General features: G+C 39.5%; 1 protein-coding gene across 1 annotated transcript in view; it reads right to left on the reverse strand.

The window, feature by feature from the left end:
- septin12 (septin 12) overlaps positions 1-17,425 on the reverse strand; it is an 89,284-nt gene that overhangs the window by 38,700 nt on the left and 33,159 nt on the right. The gene's annotated exons all lie outside the window — the stretch shown is intronic.

Here is a 17,425-nt window from a genome sequence, read left to right on the forward strand (position 1 = left end):
GTGTTTTAAATGAGATGTTAAGTTATTTGCAGTACTGTGCATGCGCACAAGGAAATGTTTAACGTTAGATGCAGAAGTGGGTCAAAATGATTTTGTGAGTTCATTTTGTGAAAAGCTAACATGTTAACTTTCATCATTGCCAACATTTATGCTGATTAGTACCAATATGGCATTCAGGAATATTTTGAAAGTGGTATAAAAGGGCTGATTTAAGTGATATTCAAATAATTTTGTTTTTTTAAATAATGTTTGAACCACCACTTGGAACACAACTTTTTCTTGGTTATAGCAGAAACTTTTATGAGTAATAAACATTTGTCAGATTTTCTGTTGCCAGAGTTGGAGTCATTCATTGCATATGAAAATGTGAAAGAAAAAAAATTGGAAAACAATCAATTAATTGATTGTTAGCATTTTCATCTATCAGGTAAAGAAAATGCACACAATTTGCTTATTTTAAATGTGCATTTAAATGTGCAAATGTGCAATTGACCTGCTTTCAATTTTTCAAGGTTTATTGTACCTTATGGATCATTTTACAACACAGATTTCTATATTAAGATCTTAGTTGTTGTTCCCTTCTATTCACAATAACAGTGGCGATACACAAAAAACTGTATATAGCAAATGGGTAAATAAGTGATTAAGTTTTCCATGTGTTGTGGCAGCGGGCACAATTACCACAAAGATAATTATCATCCTTCAGGAGAGTTAGAGGTCTGTTTTGGACCTGGCCCATACCAGCCTATTGCGTAACTTAGGGCTTCTTCTATAAACTCCAGGATTGCTTCTTAGTCTAGACGGGAGAAACTGAGGCATGATGACACACACACCTATGTTCACTTCTTGATTGGGTCATGACATGTCCTTCCCTGATCCGTCACACCCATATCATGCAACACCTTCAGACGCTGTGAGGCTGGCTGCTGCTTGATCGCTTCAGTTTTCAGAAAATACAACAGAAATGTTTTTCCTTTGCATTTTAAAAGAGTTTCGCTTTCAGACAACGACATTATGAAGATGATCCCCATGCACACGGATCCACAAAAAGCTGTAATACACACGCAAGGCCAGAGGCTGGCGGTGTAACAACAATTTTTGTTTGTTTCTGCTGATCACAGTAATGGTAACATCTTGCTGGAGAAGCATGAACTCTCACGTGGTTATTTGACTGAAAACGTAATACACACTCATATGACGTCACCGTTTTCACAAGAACTGCATATTTGCCAATTTACAAGGCAACAGTAAGGGTGGTATTTTTAAAAGATTACACTCTGGAACCTGCTTTCAAATGTTTCAGGCTCCTAAAATACCATTGTTGTGTGAACAACATTGCATCTTCTACTGTTTTAGCAGTAAAACAGACATTCATCTAGTCTGTGGTTCTGAGGCAAAAGTGAACAACTGACCAACAACTGATCTACAGATCAACATTACTCTTGGACTTGCTGGGCTTGAAGCATTGAGTTAGATTTTGTCTCCTTGTCCTGCTGACATCAGACTTCCCTGATTTCCAAATTACGTTCACAACTCTTTATTAAAAGATATGAGTAAACTCTCAGCCTCATTTTTTACAGTGCGATGTGAGAATCCATCTCGCCAGGCTGCAAGCTATTTGTTTTAAAAGTGGTGCAGCCAATCAGCATCTTAGGAGGGACTACTGGCAGCTATGGGTGCGAGTTTAAGTGTGACAACAGTGAAAAGCGTCCATGGAAGCGACTTGTCTCGAACAAACAATGGCGGCTCCTGAAGAGGTTAGCATAGATACTGTGATAGCATCAGTTATATCAGAGCTGGAGAGTATTTCTTCATTGAAAGAAGAGCAAAGAATGACACTGAGGGCTTTTCTCCGTGGAAAAGATGTTTTTGCTCTACCCCAGACCGGCTTTGATTTACCAACTGGCTCCGCTGGTTGTAACCTCATACGCCAGATGGTTTGTTACACAACGGAAGGATTCTTGTGTGATTCCATGGATCCAGCTGCCTTGATCTGATTGGCTTAAGTTAGCCTGTGTTAGACATCATATACAGATGGTTCATTTAATCGCCTGCCAAGTGTTTTTGGAAAGTTCCTGCCCTTTTCAAAATAGTTTCTAGGGACGACTTCCCAGATCCACGAAGCCCATGGACTAGTGCTAAGAAGTGCAAAATATATCAACAAGATTGTGAGTTTATCTAAATTCTGACGGTAGTTTACTCAGATATTCTGCTTTTTTAGAGTTTATAGTTTGAAATAGAAGAAAAATCTTTTTGTCCTCTGCTGCAGTGATGAATTTAAACACATGTCCAGTTTTGGGCCTGCTGTTCCGTCTTTCTTCCCATAAATGACACCGAGCTGACTGAACACAGAGGTGACAGCAGTCCTTACATCACCCACATTATACGATTCCCAGACACTTCGCATTCCCATCCCACCTCTTCAGCCCACACCACTGAAATATAGCTGCTCAATGAACATCCCCCACATGGTCACATGACATCTCTGAATATTCTGTTGGAAAAAAAAAAAACACTCAGCCAGAGATTAACACATCATCTGACAAACTGTATTAAATCATTTCAGTTTCACTCTCATCATGTCTGTCCCCAACAATGCATTGGACACACATGAAAAAGATCCACTAGATAGTATTCAAGTTTGAATTCTCTTGTATTTAACAAACTTTACAAAATTATACTGACTTAACTGCAATTTTTATTAAAAAATGTGGAAAAAAAATGAAAAGCTGATCAATTATACTTTTAAATGATCACACAGAGGTCTGATACTGCAGACTGCAGCCAGAGGACACCACTGACTGTGTCTCTCCTTCTCTGTTCTGTCCATCCATCAGTCCACACAATCCTCCCTTTATTAATTTGATGATAAATTATGTGAAAAAAGAAATCCTTCATTTTGGATGCAGATAGTGCCCCCATGTGGCCATTAATAAGGCTTCATTTGTGCTGCTTAATCCTAAAATATGAGGCATAGAAGCTAAAAGTAGAAATATGCTGCATAAATATCTAATTATTATAAATTGTGTCATTCCTGCTTTAAGCCATTTTGTTTCTGAGAATATTTGTCACCATCCCTCCTACTAATTTCATTACTTTGGCCCCAGATTTTGTGCCAGGGATTTTAGGGTGATCAAAGTGATCTTGTTGGATAATACATTCGCTTTTCATTTCTGCTTGCTATATTCTTGTTGTGGCTTGTTTAAAAGAACATTTTAGACAACATTTGCATGCAAGTAATCCTCAAAACTTTGATGCACACTGCCAATAGTTGGTCGGCGTAGATGTATATGTTTTGCACCAATATGAAAACTGTTCATATGGAAAATAATTGTTCATTATAGAAAATAATGCAGTTTTTTTTTTGTTCTTTTTTTAGTTAAGTTTGATGTATTTGATCCATTTTCTTACTTCAAATTATATATCTGTATATGCATAATTTGTAGTAAGAATATATATTCATTTCATTTGCATTTTTTATTTATTATTATTAGTTATTTAGAATGAATAAATAAATAATAAATAAATATAGAGGAAGTTAAACTTTCTGAATCCTTTTCATTGCCTTGATGTGATTTTGGACAGTACAGCTTATTGTTAAAAGGAAAAAAATATCCTGCTTCCATTACATTTCTTTGTCTCAAGTGTTTACATCAAGTACATTTGAGGGATATATCAGCTGATATCACTGAATCCAATTTATTTTACTCCTAAATCCTAATTCCAAATCAGTTGGACTCTTATATTAAGTTTCTGGGAATATGAGAAGTGCAGCTACATCACACAATTAAGACCACAACTTAAATAAGTTAACTGATTGCTGTAATCAATATCCAATAACTACATTAAACACGAGACATGGGGTGTCAGGATTTGGTTTGATTGGTTTGATTTAGCTTAGCAGCTGCTTGATTGTAGGTTTCCCTCTGCGTATTGACAAGCCTGGTGGCTTACCAGGTCTAAGTTAACCCCCCCACCAGGAAATTTATTTTCAGAGGATGCATTTTTAAGATGTTAAGATGACAACATTTACAGTGGGGTGGCTTGGTTGGAGTCATACATTGTTTGATTACATTGTCAGATTTTTTTGTAAAACTCTGCTATTACTATTGATGTGTGTGTTGAATAAATTATTTGTATGTATTAATATTTACGAATCTCCAGACAGCGTTTAGCACTGGTTTATTATAGGGTCGTATGAAAGCTGTGTCATAATGTTTTAAAATTCCATGATTCTGTCCACGATTATGTTATCACAGAAACTATAGGCCCCTACCATAAAGCCACCATCGATCTGTCGCTGGGCCCGTGCCAAAAATGACAATTAGCCATCAGCCTTCGTCAAAAGATACTTGCCACTGGACCTGACAACTTTGCTGGGGGAAACCGTGGATTGATCATTCACATTGTATGCTTGGCTTCAGTAATTAGTCAGAACAGCACGTCACTATGTCAGGAAAAAAGTTTAGTTTGTCTAATTTTTTCAAGCAAACAGCTGCCCCCCGTCACATTCAGGTGACTCACAACTGTGCCAGCAGTCTGTTAGTGTGACAGTAACCAGCTGGCCACATTTTACCCAACAGTTTAAAAAAACAAGAAGTTAGTTTAAAGTTAGATTCTAACCAGCTTGACTCATATTTCAGTGCCAGATTGTCTGTGACGTTTGTGTCGATGACAGTAATCAAAGAAGTTTAAGAGCTGAAAATCATTTCTTGTGTTGTTAGTTTAGTACTGAATCCTGCTTTACATAAGTGGAGGTAATAACTATGAGACAAGAAACATGTTTACAACAGCCAGTCTTCTGTCCCTGTGGTTGGAGAGTCTGTGGAGCATGATGAAGGATGATGGTGAATCTCACAAGCAGTCAGTGCTTCCCCCTAGTGGTGAAAAAGCACACCTGCATAATGTCTGTCTGTCCTACACACACTTAACACACACAAAGAGAAATGTCAAGGATGCAGCTGAGATATACTGCGGTGAATGAGAGGTGAAGAGTGTGCGGCATTTATCTTAACTCTCTTTCTGTAAACTCTGTGAAGCAGAAATAAACTATCTCCCACATCAACAATAAAAACATCAGCAGATAAGAATCTGCTCTACAGGAATGTTCAACCCACTCTGTCCTCACTCCAAAATGATTTACTCTGAGGAGGAAGATTTGTTTGTCTTCTTTGGAGCAACACAGCATATTTATGACGATACGCATGTGAAGGATAATCTGTTATACTTCTGCTGAAAGCACACATATATTATCTAAAGGGGAATGACAAACGGATTCAAAACAACATAACTGTTGGTTGATGACATTCAATGTGATGCTGTTGTCAGTCAGTCCAGTGAAAGGTATCTTGACAACTACAGGTGCTCAGCAGATGATTCTTCATGTTCTAGGTGACCTCCTGACCTTTCCTCTATCAGTGCTATCACCTTACCTTGCAGCAGTCACACTAAAATCCATCTTGCCGGCCTTCAAGTTAACCGTTTGTGTCCGCACAAGAGGTGGTGCAGCCAATCCAGACCCAGGAGGGACTACTGGCAGCTACAGGAGAGGTTTTCTCATCTCAAACAAACAATGGTGGCTCTTGAAGAGGCTAGCATAGAACCTGCCCTTTTCCAAACAGGACAACTTCCAAGATATTTCTTAGTAACAAGCCATCTGACGTGACACATGGCTGCATGATTATGATGTGCTGTACAGCATCATTGTTACTGATGTCTGAGCTGATGCCTGTCAAGTCCTTAACCTTCATGCACACAACATACTGTACTTTGTTGTGTTTTTTCAGCTGATTGAACAAGTTAGTTGTGTTACTTTGTGGCACAGACACAAATCTAATGCAGTCTTTGATTAGTTCTTGCTAAACATCCCCTGCCCTAAATCTGAAATACTTCCAAACGACTCACTCATCTACTCTAGATTGTAGCCACAACATCCAGGACAGGGATGGCTTGGCACCATTTTTTCATGTCCGATACAGATACAGATACTGAAACCAAACCAGTACCGTCTTTTTACCATATTGATGCACACTGCTTAACCCAAACATCTAAAATACCTTCTCCAACTGTAAAAACAAATATTCTACAGGAATAGAATAAGAAAGGAAGGAAGAAATACATAGAACATGCTGCTTTTGCTTTTTTATTTAAAGTACTTGTGATACCTTTCTCTCTACATCATGTCACTCAAAATTGAGTTAGGATACTTTAAGCTAATGGATCGTATAGGAATATGCCTTTTCCTCTTTTCCAATATCAGATCCAGTGATTTTAGCCAGTATCTGACTGATACTGAGAATCAGATCAGCTCATCCCTAATCCAGGACATTTTGCACAGGCTGCCGCTGTTAGTTTAGGAGACTGACTTGATCTGCAGCAGAGTTTTCTATGAGCGGCGCACACGGAAACCAAAATCGAGATTAACAGTTGATTAATTGTGCAGCCATACAATCACCAATACTTTTTCCATGGCAAGACATTTTGAAAAACTAAGGCTAGAATTCCATGAAATTTACAGAGGACGGATGTAATAACCATCTAAGTATCTATACAAGACCAGAAACATGCATGTAACAGTGTGACAGTTACAGGTGCTGTTTACATCTCAGCCAACCATCAAACATAACTTGGGTTCACTCTGTCAGCTCCTAAGAGCATTAAGGAGAATATACTAGGACTCATTATGTCACCTCACAGATTTACTCGTGGTAATATCAGTCATTTTTTCTACTGTTATAGTGACATGTTTAGGCTAGTGAAGTGAATAATGCAGGCATTATGTTTCTCTTCATGAGCTACTTTGAAGCTCTGCAGAAAGCTGTCAAGATTCTTCACTGTTTGCTCTCACAGAAAATTATTTTACTGGCATTCAAACGTACACTCTTACACTCGTCTATACAAGTATTCACAACAAATATGAGTAGGACAGAATGTCTGAGGTGTTTAGTGTAGTAGGTGGTGCAGATGTAGGTGTGTATTTCCAACCAAAGCCAACACATCAACACCATGTCTTATTAACAGGCATAGTTGTAGCAACCACAGTCACATTAAGTCAAAACTGGAGACAGGTCTGGCATTCTATACCCGGTTCACTGCCACAACAAGACTAAAGCACATCCTTGCGTGCTTTGGACTAATTGAGGGGGGAAAAAAACTCTCAAGGGATAAACCAAGCCATCAGAAACATTGTGCAGAAATTTTAGCACAGTGACTAATGTCAAAACTTCAGGTCATGTGACCAGGTGAAACTTTTGCAATCATGAGAAAACTATGGAGGAGTAATAGGGGGAGGGATAACAAAAGGAAAAAGTGGTGGAAGATTTTTTTTTTTGGCATTTCAAGAATACATATATATTTAAGTAAACAGAACAATGTTGATAATAATGTCAAAATCTCAAAAAAATTAAGCAGAAATGTTGAGAATATAGTTGAAGTGTGAAGAATAAAGTGAAAATTGCTGAGAATAAAATCAAAATGTTGACAGGAAATTTGAAAGGTTTTTGTAAATGTTGAGATTAAAGTCGATATGCTGAGAATAAAGTCAAACTGTCAAGAATTAAGGAAAAATGTCGAGAATACAGACTAAATGTTGAAAATTAAAGTAAAAAAATGTCAAGAATTAAGCCACAATATCATGAATGCAGTTGAAATGTCCAAAATAAAACTAAAATGTTTGGAATATGGTCAAAAGGTCAAGAATACACTCGAAATGTCAAGAATAATGTTGAGATGTCAAGATTTGAGCCAAAATGTCAAGAATACAATCCAAATGTCAGGCATACAGTTGAAATATCGAGATAGCCAAAATGTTTGGAATATGGCCAAAATGATAAGAATTCAGTCAAAATGTCCAAACTGGAATTAAAAGCCAAAATCTTGAGAATACAGTTGAAATATCAAGAATAAAGTCGACATGTTGAGAATTAAGCCAAAATAACCAGAATAAAATTGAAATGTCCAGAATTCAGCCTAAATGCAACAGCTGTCATAAACCTCCTCTTCCCACACAAACATACCAGTTCAATCAATAGATGGCAAAAGCAATCCAAAACATCCATGTAAATGTCTACATGCAGCACAATCCACTTCTCCACTAATGATTTTTGTTTAGTGTGTGTATTTACAGATGTTTTGAAGAAACTAATGGTGGCCAGATTGAGGAAACACATGATGAATGACCCAGTGTTTCCTTGGTTTTGGTCAAGTCATTGAACACTTTGTTTCCCTTGTGTTTGAGCTGAGGAAATGAGGACACCACGGTTGCTGGACAAATGAAAAGACTGAAGACAGAGAGCAATGATCTCAATCTCTGTTTCTCCCCCTCTTTTTATCTTTCACAAGCACAAAGCAAGTCGGAGGTACGATGTGTGCATATTTGTATGATCAGTTTAAGTTAATCATTACTCTGATCTATTCTGAAAACGCTGCAGCAGAGGGACCAAAGAGGGACAGAGTAGGACAGACTGCTAGAGCAAAGGTCAGTGGCTCATGAAAAACATTAGGATTGGTCTGTGAGGGAACATGGATGTCATGTGCAAATGTAATGGACTTATGGACAGTAGTTTTTAAACTACTTTGCCATGAACAAACTGTTATTGAAAGGAAGATTTTGACCTGAGTTGATGCTCATTTAAAGGTCAACAAAATTACAAAAACTGGCATTATACATTGAACATTTGTGCCTCTAAATTTAATACGTCTGATAACACTGCTTTAACAGCAATGGTCATTTTTAGGCATGGCTCTTGGGACGGCAACGTCAGGCAGCCGGTGGACCCACCATTTGGTCCAAACTGAAAATCCTCAAGAACTGTTGGATTACCATGAAATATATATCCAGGATGAATTCTAATGACTTTTGTGATTCCCAGTTTTTCCTTCTTGTGCCACCAAGACGTTTTATGTGAAATGTCTCATCAGCTACTAGAGGTACAGAAATGACACCGACATTGACAAATACGGGCAATGTTGAAGCTAATAAAGGTTTGCCACAGTGGTGTGGCAAAAGGTCGGGGCTCCGTTTCCAAGTTTCAATGTACCTTAGCGATCAATGCAGGTACATCTTTGCAAAGGTACATTCTTTCCTACAAGTGCCGTGCTGAAAGTGTAACAGTCAGTGCCACATGGATCAATTGATACACTTTCAGTGTAGCCTAGATGCACACTACATTGCAACTGGCCATTTGAAAAGCATATTGTTGGCCTAGTAAGGCTAAAACAACCCATACTAAGGGATTCAGACCATCCTTCTAAATGTATATCTTTCAGAAGGCCTACCTGGACTGGAAAACAGTCTGTAAGCTAAAGGGAGACCTTAAGATACAGCTTACGGTGCACGTGGTGCTAAGGAGGCTCTGGGAAACATGCCATGCCATGAGGTATATGGTATAAGTCCCTACCTCCACTAAAAAACAATATCTCAGAACTGGCAAAGGGACTGTGCCAGTCTGTGTGTAGAAAATCTTACTTGTGAAATACATGATTCATAGGCAGGATTCATAACCAACAACCTGTGGCTTTCAGCTTCTTTACACCTTAAAGTTTCCTTGAGTAGAAGACTGAATCTCAGTTACTCCTGGTTATTAGGCCAGAACATGCATGGGTGAATGAAAGGATCATTGTAAGAGCCAGCCTATGCGAGAAAATAACCGGTTCATACCATGTGTTTGTATAAGATGTCAGAGGGCAAAAGTATTTATACCTGTTTGGAATGGATAAGTGGAAGGGGGGGTGAAAAGCTAGCTGTCATAGAGAGAGGGGGGACATGATGTCGTTTAGAGAGAAGTTCAAACTTAGCTTACTTTTCCACCCTCACATACCTTGCTAATCACTGCATAAAGCAGGGGTGAATGTAGGATAGACGGTGTCAGATATTTGCGAAAATTGTCAGAACCAGCCACCCAAAAACCAACATCAGAAAGGTGTGGTGGGTATATGGTTTCCAAAGCTGTTCAACCATTCCACAGCACTTCTGATTAAATATACTGATGCCTTGAAAGCGCTATATAATAGGTCTGCTTTCCAAAGAAGCAAACCTGTAAAAGAGCCCAAAGCTTTACCCAACAAAATGGCCCAAACCCAGACTGAAACGCCTCATGAGCCCCTTTTCCACAAACACATTGTGGCTTGTTTTGACTCAGTGTGAGCTCACCATGGCAGGGATTTGCATCTCCATTATAACAGAGCTACCGGCTTGAAGATATGTCTTTATCTGACACGCTTGACTGGAGTCAAGCTGCTGTAAAGCTGTGGATAAACACCTTTTACTGCCTATAAATACTTCCCAATAAAAATCCCTTACTTTTTATTTACAAGCTTTTATTATGAAGCAGCAAAATCATGAAATGTTGGGTTTTCATCAGCAGTAAATTAACATGAATCCTATCAGCTGAAAGTGTACATGAAACAGTAAAATACAGCAAATGCCTGAAAAGGAAAGTACAAACAGCAACGCAGGAGAGAAACTAAACTTCAACCCACAGAGATTCAGTTAGAAGTTACAAAAGTATTTGCGAGGCAGCTGGGTTAGCAAGATCATGCAAGAAGCCATCTTGCCAGGTTTAAAGTTATGCATCTGCACCAAAAGTGGTACAGCCAGTCAGCATCCTAGGAGGGACTACTGGCAGCTACGTGGCATGGTTGTGGATGGGATGACAGCGAGAACCATCTATGGAGGTCTTGAATAAACAATGGCGGCTCCTGAAGAAGTTAGCATAGATACTGTGAAAGCATCAGTTATATCAGAACTGGAGAGTATTTCTTCATTGAAAGAAGAGCAAAGAACGACACTGAAGGCTTTTCTCCATGGAAAAAAGATGTTTCCACCCTTCTTCCATCCGGCTTTGGTAAGAGTATGATTTACCAACTGGCTCCACTAGTAGTAACCTGACATGACAGATGGTTTGTTGCACAGAACCGAAGGATTCTCACATGATCTTGTAAACCCAGCTGCTTTGCAAGGTAACTCTCCTACTACAGCATATGGTTCATTGATCTGATTGGTTGAAGTTAGCCTGTGTTAGATGTGATAGATGGTTCGTCCAATCACTGGCCAAGTGTATTTTGAAAGTGCCCGCCCTTTTCTAAACAGTTTCCAGGGATGACTTCCCAGATGGTTCTGTGTAACAAACTATCTGGCCCATCAGGTTAACAAAAACACTGAGAGCTGAACACACAGACATTTTTAAAAACTTCTTTCTCTCTGCTCTCCTACACACATGAGCTGAATAAACAAATGCTTATTTGAGGGGGAAAATAGGGCTGTGACCGCAACCGGCTTGGAGGCGGGTCAGGTGGGAAATCTTGGGCGCAACTCGGCACAGCTCAAAATGGAAATCAACACGGCATCGTTTGACTTGGCACAACCAAGTGACCATTGAAAAGCCCTAACAGTCAGTCTGCTATCTGTGTGTGAAGCATGCTATTTAGCTGAATATCAATCAACAAGGCTGTTGTGGTAATGAAGCAAAAGGCTGAACAGGAAGAATAAGTGCTTATTCTAGTGTGAAAAAGCGCAGAGGCATTAACAGGCATGCTGTGAGGGTCAGGGAGTTGATGTGGTTGTAGAGGAAAGCACACACACTGCAAACAAACAGACACACCCAGGTCTCTGCTGATACACAGCATTATGCACACATGCAGCTACACCTCAATGCTGACCCACAAACACACACACACATATACACACACCAACATGCAAACGTCTTATCTTGGGTATTTCCTCACAGTCAGGAGGAGGTTTATGACCTGGTGATAGGCTGGGAGGAACACAGGTAACCATTTCCCCATCTATCTATTATCTCATTATTATTTTCTGCTTCTCTCTTTCCCCCGCCCTTCTTTTGTCATCCTGCTGGAGCATAAACAGCAACACAAACCAGGAGTGTGTGTGTGTGTGTGTGTGTGTGTGTGTGTGTGTGTCTGCGTGCACATCTCTGTATGACCAAGGTTGTTAAATGAAACTGTCCCCGCTATCCATTTACCACAGTCTGCTGAATGAGCTGGGTTGTCTGCAGGGGAAACTAAAGAGCTGATGAACACAAACACACTCACAGGCATAAATGTGGATTATTAGTACGATTACAATTTTAAAATAAAGAACAATATGCTACCATGCACAGTCCACACACATTTGCCAATTCATTATCATGGCCTCTAGTGGAAAAAAAGGCTTAACTGGGTGGAAATTTCAATGTTTTTTTGTCTTTAAATCAATCAATTAATCAATAAATTGTGTACCACAAAGGAGGGAACAGCTGGACAAACTAATAAACCTCACAACACAAAACACTTAGAGCTGCAATGATCAATCTATTTTTAATCAACTATTAAATTAATCTGCATCTATTTTGATAATCGATTAATTGGTCTGAGCCATTTTTCAAGAAGAAATACTCAGAATTCTCTTAATGCAGCTCATTAAATGTGAATATTTTCTGATTTCTTGACTCCTCTCTGACAACTGACAACTGAATATCTTAAGGTTATGGGCAAAACAAAACATCTGCAGATGTCATTTTAAGCTTTGGGAAACACTGATCGGCATTTTTCTTTATCACTTTCTTACATTTTATAGACCAACTAATAATGGATTAACTGAGAAACTGACAGATTAGTTGATGAAAAAAATAAATGTAAATTGCAGCCCTAGTCTCAACGGCCAATGTTTTAGGACCATGTCCAAGACTGGACGACAGATGACATTTCAGTTAATCTGCATATATGTGTAAATGAATGCAGATGAATGATAAAAATCTTAATCACATCAGATGATAGTTGATGGGTTTTGAGATTACATTTCAGCCAGGGTTTGCCTGTTTCGCTCTCCACATGGATTATTTACCTGCAGCCAACCAAAGCTCACTGAAACGTGATTGTAGTCAGAAGCAATGATCAAACGGACTACAAACAGAACCCAGAATGCTTCTGAAACCAAAATCCTGTCCCTTGCCCACAGATTCTGCATTCATATGCAGATATGTAGAGATGAGTGAAGGGTTAACTCAGCTGTGGACGTCGGAGAGGAGCCAGTTTGTCCTGTAAAAGCCTCTGTACAGTTTGAACACAGAAGTAACCATTATTATACCAAAGAGGTCGTCTCACAAACAAGTGTCTGCACCCCAACCCCCCTTTACACACACAGGTATTAAAGAGAATGAACACACTCACTTCCACAGACAGAGGGGTCTATTAAAGATGAGTCAGACTCTAAAGCTTTGCTCAGAGTGGTACTTGAAGCTTTACAGTTTCCTGTTGATGTGAAGTTAAGTAAAGTACTGTGTGGCCCTGGGCTCACAACAAACACACACACACACACACACACACACACACACACACACACACACACACACACACACACACACACACACACACACACACACACAGAGAGCTCAGCAGCTGGATAACCTCCAAATGTTTAACAATTAAGATCTCTCCGGACAGAACTCCGCCAAGGTTGCACAATCCTTTGAATTTGGGGTAAGTTCAAAATCAGCATCTGCATGTAAACAAAGAGTGAACTGTGTGAAATTTAGAGCGAGTGAAACCAGTGTCCACTGAGCTTAAACATAGTTTCCTGTCGCGCCATCTTTGGACAAAATACCATCAATTTTGCAGGAATGTTTGAACTAAATATGTGTATAGTCAGTGAATTGGGCCTCAAACCTCTAGGTCACGTGCCCACATCATGTCTATGAAATGTGCCAGAATTTGAAGGAATTATGGAATATTTAGCAGAATAATAATAATGTGTGATTTTTTTTCGTGTGACTGTAGCTAATCTCTCACTATCTTATGATGCAGCCCTCACCAGACTCAAGTTATCTGTTTGTGTTTGCACCAAATGTGGTGCAGCCAGTCAGTGTCCTAGCAGGGACTTCTTGCAGCTACAGGTGTGGTTTTGGTTGTGACACCAGCAAGAAGCGTCCATGGAAGCGTTGATCCAGTTGGTTGAAGCTGGCCCGTGTTGGACGTGATAGCCAAGAGTTTTTTGAAAGTGCCTGCCCTTTTCCAAACAGTGTCTAAGGATGATTCCCCACATGGTTTTGTGTAACAAACCATCTGGAGCATCAGATTATAAAATGCTGCCTTTAAACTAAAAAATAATACAAGAAAGGAAACCAACCTGCATTATTTTCTGTAAAATCTGGCGTGTTGAGTTCAGTATTTGACACTGAGACAGCAGAACCATTAAAACTTGCCTGGGTGGTTAATAACTCATGTTTCTATGGTGTGACAAACTCAGAACAAATATTCATTATTGCTTCACTCTGACTTTAAAGTTTATTTCCATCTCAAAACCAGTTTGTTTCTACTTGCAGCCACTGTCGTGTAACAGGTGCAGATTTAAGAGGGGAATCAGTGGTCTACCTGTACAGCTGCTCTCAACATGAACAGCCTCCAAAAAACAGGCACAGGATAAAACAGATTTAAGCTACTTTTTTATGACGTTATAAAAGCAATTAGTCAGGGCTGGACAGGTTGTTGATGTTCCCTGCAGCCCATTAGCTGGGTGTCACTGATAGAAACACTCTGGGACAGATTATAAATCATCAGGTTTTCCACTCCATACTAAGTCACACACACCTTAGCTATGAGGAGGTGAGGACGATTACGACAGAGCCAAGTATACCTGCCAACTGCTGACAGAACATGACTGCCCCTGTGGCACAAGAGGAAGGAATTTAATAACTCATAATTTCTTTCATCCTTTCACTAACTCTTCTCTTCCTCCACTCTGTCTATCTTTCTTCTTCTCCCCTCCTCTTTATCCATCTGTCTGTCTCACATTAGAGGGATTAGAAGTGATTGCTGCTGGCCCCCTGAGGCCATGGGCCGCATTACAAGGACCTGCCAATGCACATCATGGGAATACCCTCGAGTGACTCTCATTGGAGAAGAGATAATCGTTTGGGATAATGGCAGCTATGCAGGTTAGGGTGTGGTGGGCATGGAAAAGGTCACACAGGGTATGACCGTCTTCTCCACATTTTCCACACTGTGTTGGGTCTAGACCTGCGTTTATGAGTTGTCAACCATTAAGGGGCCTTCATATGATAAGAAATTTGTTCTGGACTCACCGCGAGGTAGGGCGCAGAGAGGCGATCCACGGCGCTACAACTGCTACATCCTGTCTGCCAGGTATACAAACAGCTGAGCTAACTTTAGCTCTGGATGTAGTTAAGTTCATAAACTATATGATTCAGAAATCTACCCAAACTGACTGTTCACATTTCGGCAAGCATTTACTGGTGAGATCATAGTCTGTTTTTAATGTTGTTAAAACGAGTTTGGGGAACCCTGAAACACTTTTATTAGGTCATGTCTGGAAGGGAACCCTTGATTTGCTAAGCTCTCTCAAGATTTGTCGTCCCTTCATTGTGAAGTTAAAATGATCACTCTGGCGAGATCTTCCGCGGTTCTTTGGTTCCTTTCAAGACTCAACCATCAGTCACTGTCTCCTCTGCTTGTGTCATGTTGACACATCTGCAGTCTCTTCTGCCTGCGTTGTCACATTCAGCTGTTATCTCATTTGTTGCGCTTTGAAAAGTCAGCAGCAAACAAGGTCAAAGTTCAAATAATTTGAACTTGGAGTGCACCGCTCTCTCCATAGGAAAACAATGGGAGAGCCAGCGCAAACTGTTTTTAGTGCTGAACACATGTTGGGGCCTTTAGTTCTGATAATTATACTCCCAAATATTATAGGGCTGGGCCAATGGACAGTTGCAATGGCTGACAGTCAACAGCAGAGGTAGTGTGTCACCTCAGAGTTGCCATAGAATTGCTGCCTAAGTTCCGTTTTCAACAATCATATCATTGACCATGGCGACATTTCACTGTAGACATCGTCATATGCCATTCTAGAAGACATCGCCCAACCCGAATACCACATAACCAATTTACCATTGAAAATCGCAGGAGGTGCAATATTCGTTAAAGGTAAAGTGTGTGTCAAAAAAACAAATTAATGAGTGTCGTGAGGTAGAGATGTCCTGTCCTTCCAATCAGATTCCATAGACTTAAAAAAAATTAATTTGGTACAGATTCCTGAAAAAAAATTGCAGTAATTAGATAATTACCTAAAGTAATGAATAAGATATTTATTAAACAGATAGCACAAAGATTCCAAGAATCTTGCATGGAACCCATTCAAGAACCAAAGCTAGCCTCTTCCGGTGGACCACCATGGGACCCAACTTCAGAAAAATATGGACTGTAAGTCAATGGCGAGAGACAAATTATTTTTTGATCCCGTTTGAACTGTGCCATGAATCACACACATGATGTCTGTCAATATAAAAGATAACTTTTTAAGTCAAAATGTTGAAGTGTCAGTCTGTGAAGATCCATAATTGGAAAGACTACACACCCAGAAGATGTCTGTGTATTTTCGTACCAGGATGTGGTCACACAACAGCGGGTATTACTCATTCTTTCTCTTCACGGCTGAAAAAAAGCACGAGGAGTCGCTGACAAAACACTTCAGGTAAGACTGGTGTTGATGATGTATACTGTGAGACCAGAGAGCGATTTCACACTAAACTAAGACAAACCTATAACAAAATGAGAATTTCTTCATTTGCAAAATTATTTTTTAAATTGACAACCAACACATTTGTAATTTGTGACACAGTTTGAACAGAATCAGAGCTTAATTTGTCTCTTGCCATGGACTACTGTTCATATTTTTCTGCAAATTTAGGTTTCATGGGGCACACCAAAAGGAATGTGACTATATCAGAACCAAGTACCCCTCCTGTAATGGGCAAATGTCCCTTCTTAAAAGTCTGTTTTATTCCATCCATTACATTTTGCCAATCGCATAACAGGTTTTGGAAAAAGGACATTTTGGCAAGAAAACCAGATTAAATTAGGCTCTCAAAAATCCATAATACCCCCTGTTATTGAGAAAAGAAGCAGGATCACCTATTTGTCTGTGAATCAATTTCATGGCTGCGTTAACCAATTTGTCCAAACACTTTGAACACCAGTAAGAGGAAATAAAAGTTTAAGACATTATCTGAGGATACATGTTAAGTTGCAGTTTTTGGCAAAGTCTTAAAGCGGACGACTATTCATTTTATCTTCCACTCATGTCCAAAAAAATAATTTTAGCGATTGAAAAAACACAGGCCCAGATCCGTAGGAGATCCTGTGCTAAAAGTGCAATGTTCAAGCTCCATCAGCTTTATTTTTTTAATTTGACACTTCATCATATAAAGTTATTGTGTAATATGAAAGGAAAACTGCACAAAAAACTAATGCAAATGAGAAATATGCCAAAAAACTGCCATGTTTTGAATAGATATTTGATAAAAAGCTAATTCAGTTGGCCCTGATGACCCTGACTTGGCCTCATACCAGATAAGCACTCAGTAGGTGTGAGGAGCACACAGGATTGTTTCCACAGCTCCAGCTTTGGATTGGA

Source organism: Lutjanus erythropterus, chromosome 19 (genome assembly GCF_056507025.1).
Source record: "Lutjanus erythropterus isolate fLutEry1 chromosome 19, fLutEry1.hap2, whole genome shotgun sequence".
Classification (NCBI taxonomy): Eukaryota; Metazoa; Chordata; class Actinopteri; order Lutjaniformes; family Lutjanidae; genus Lutjanus; species Lutjanus erythropterus.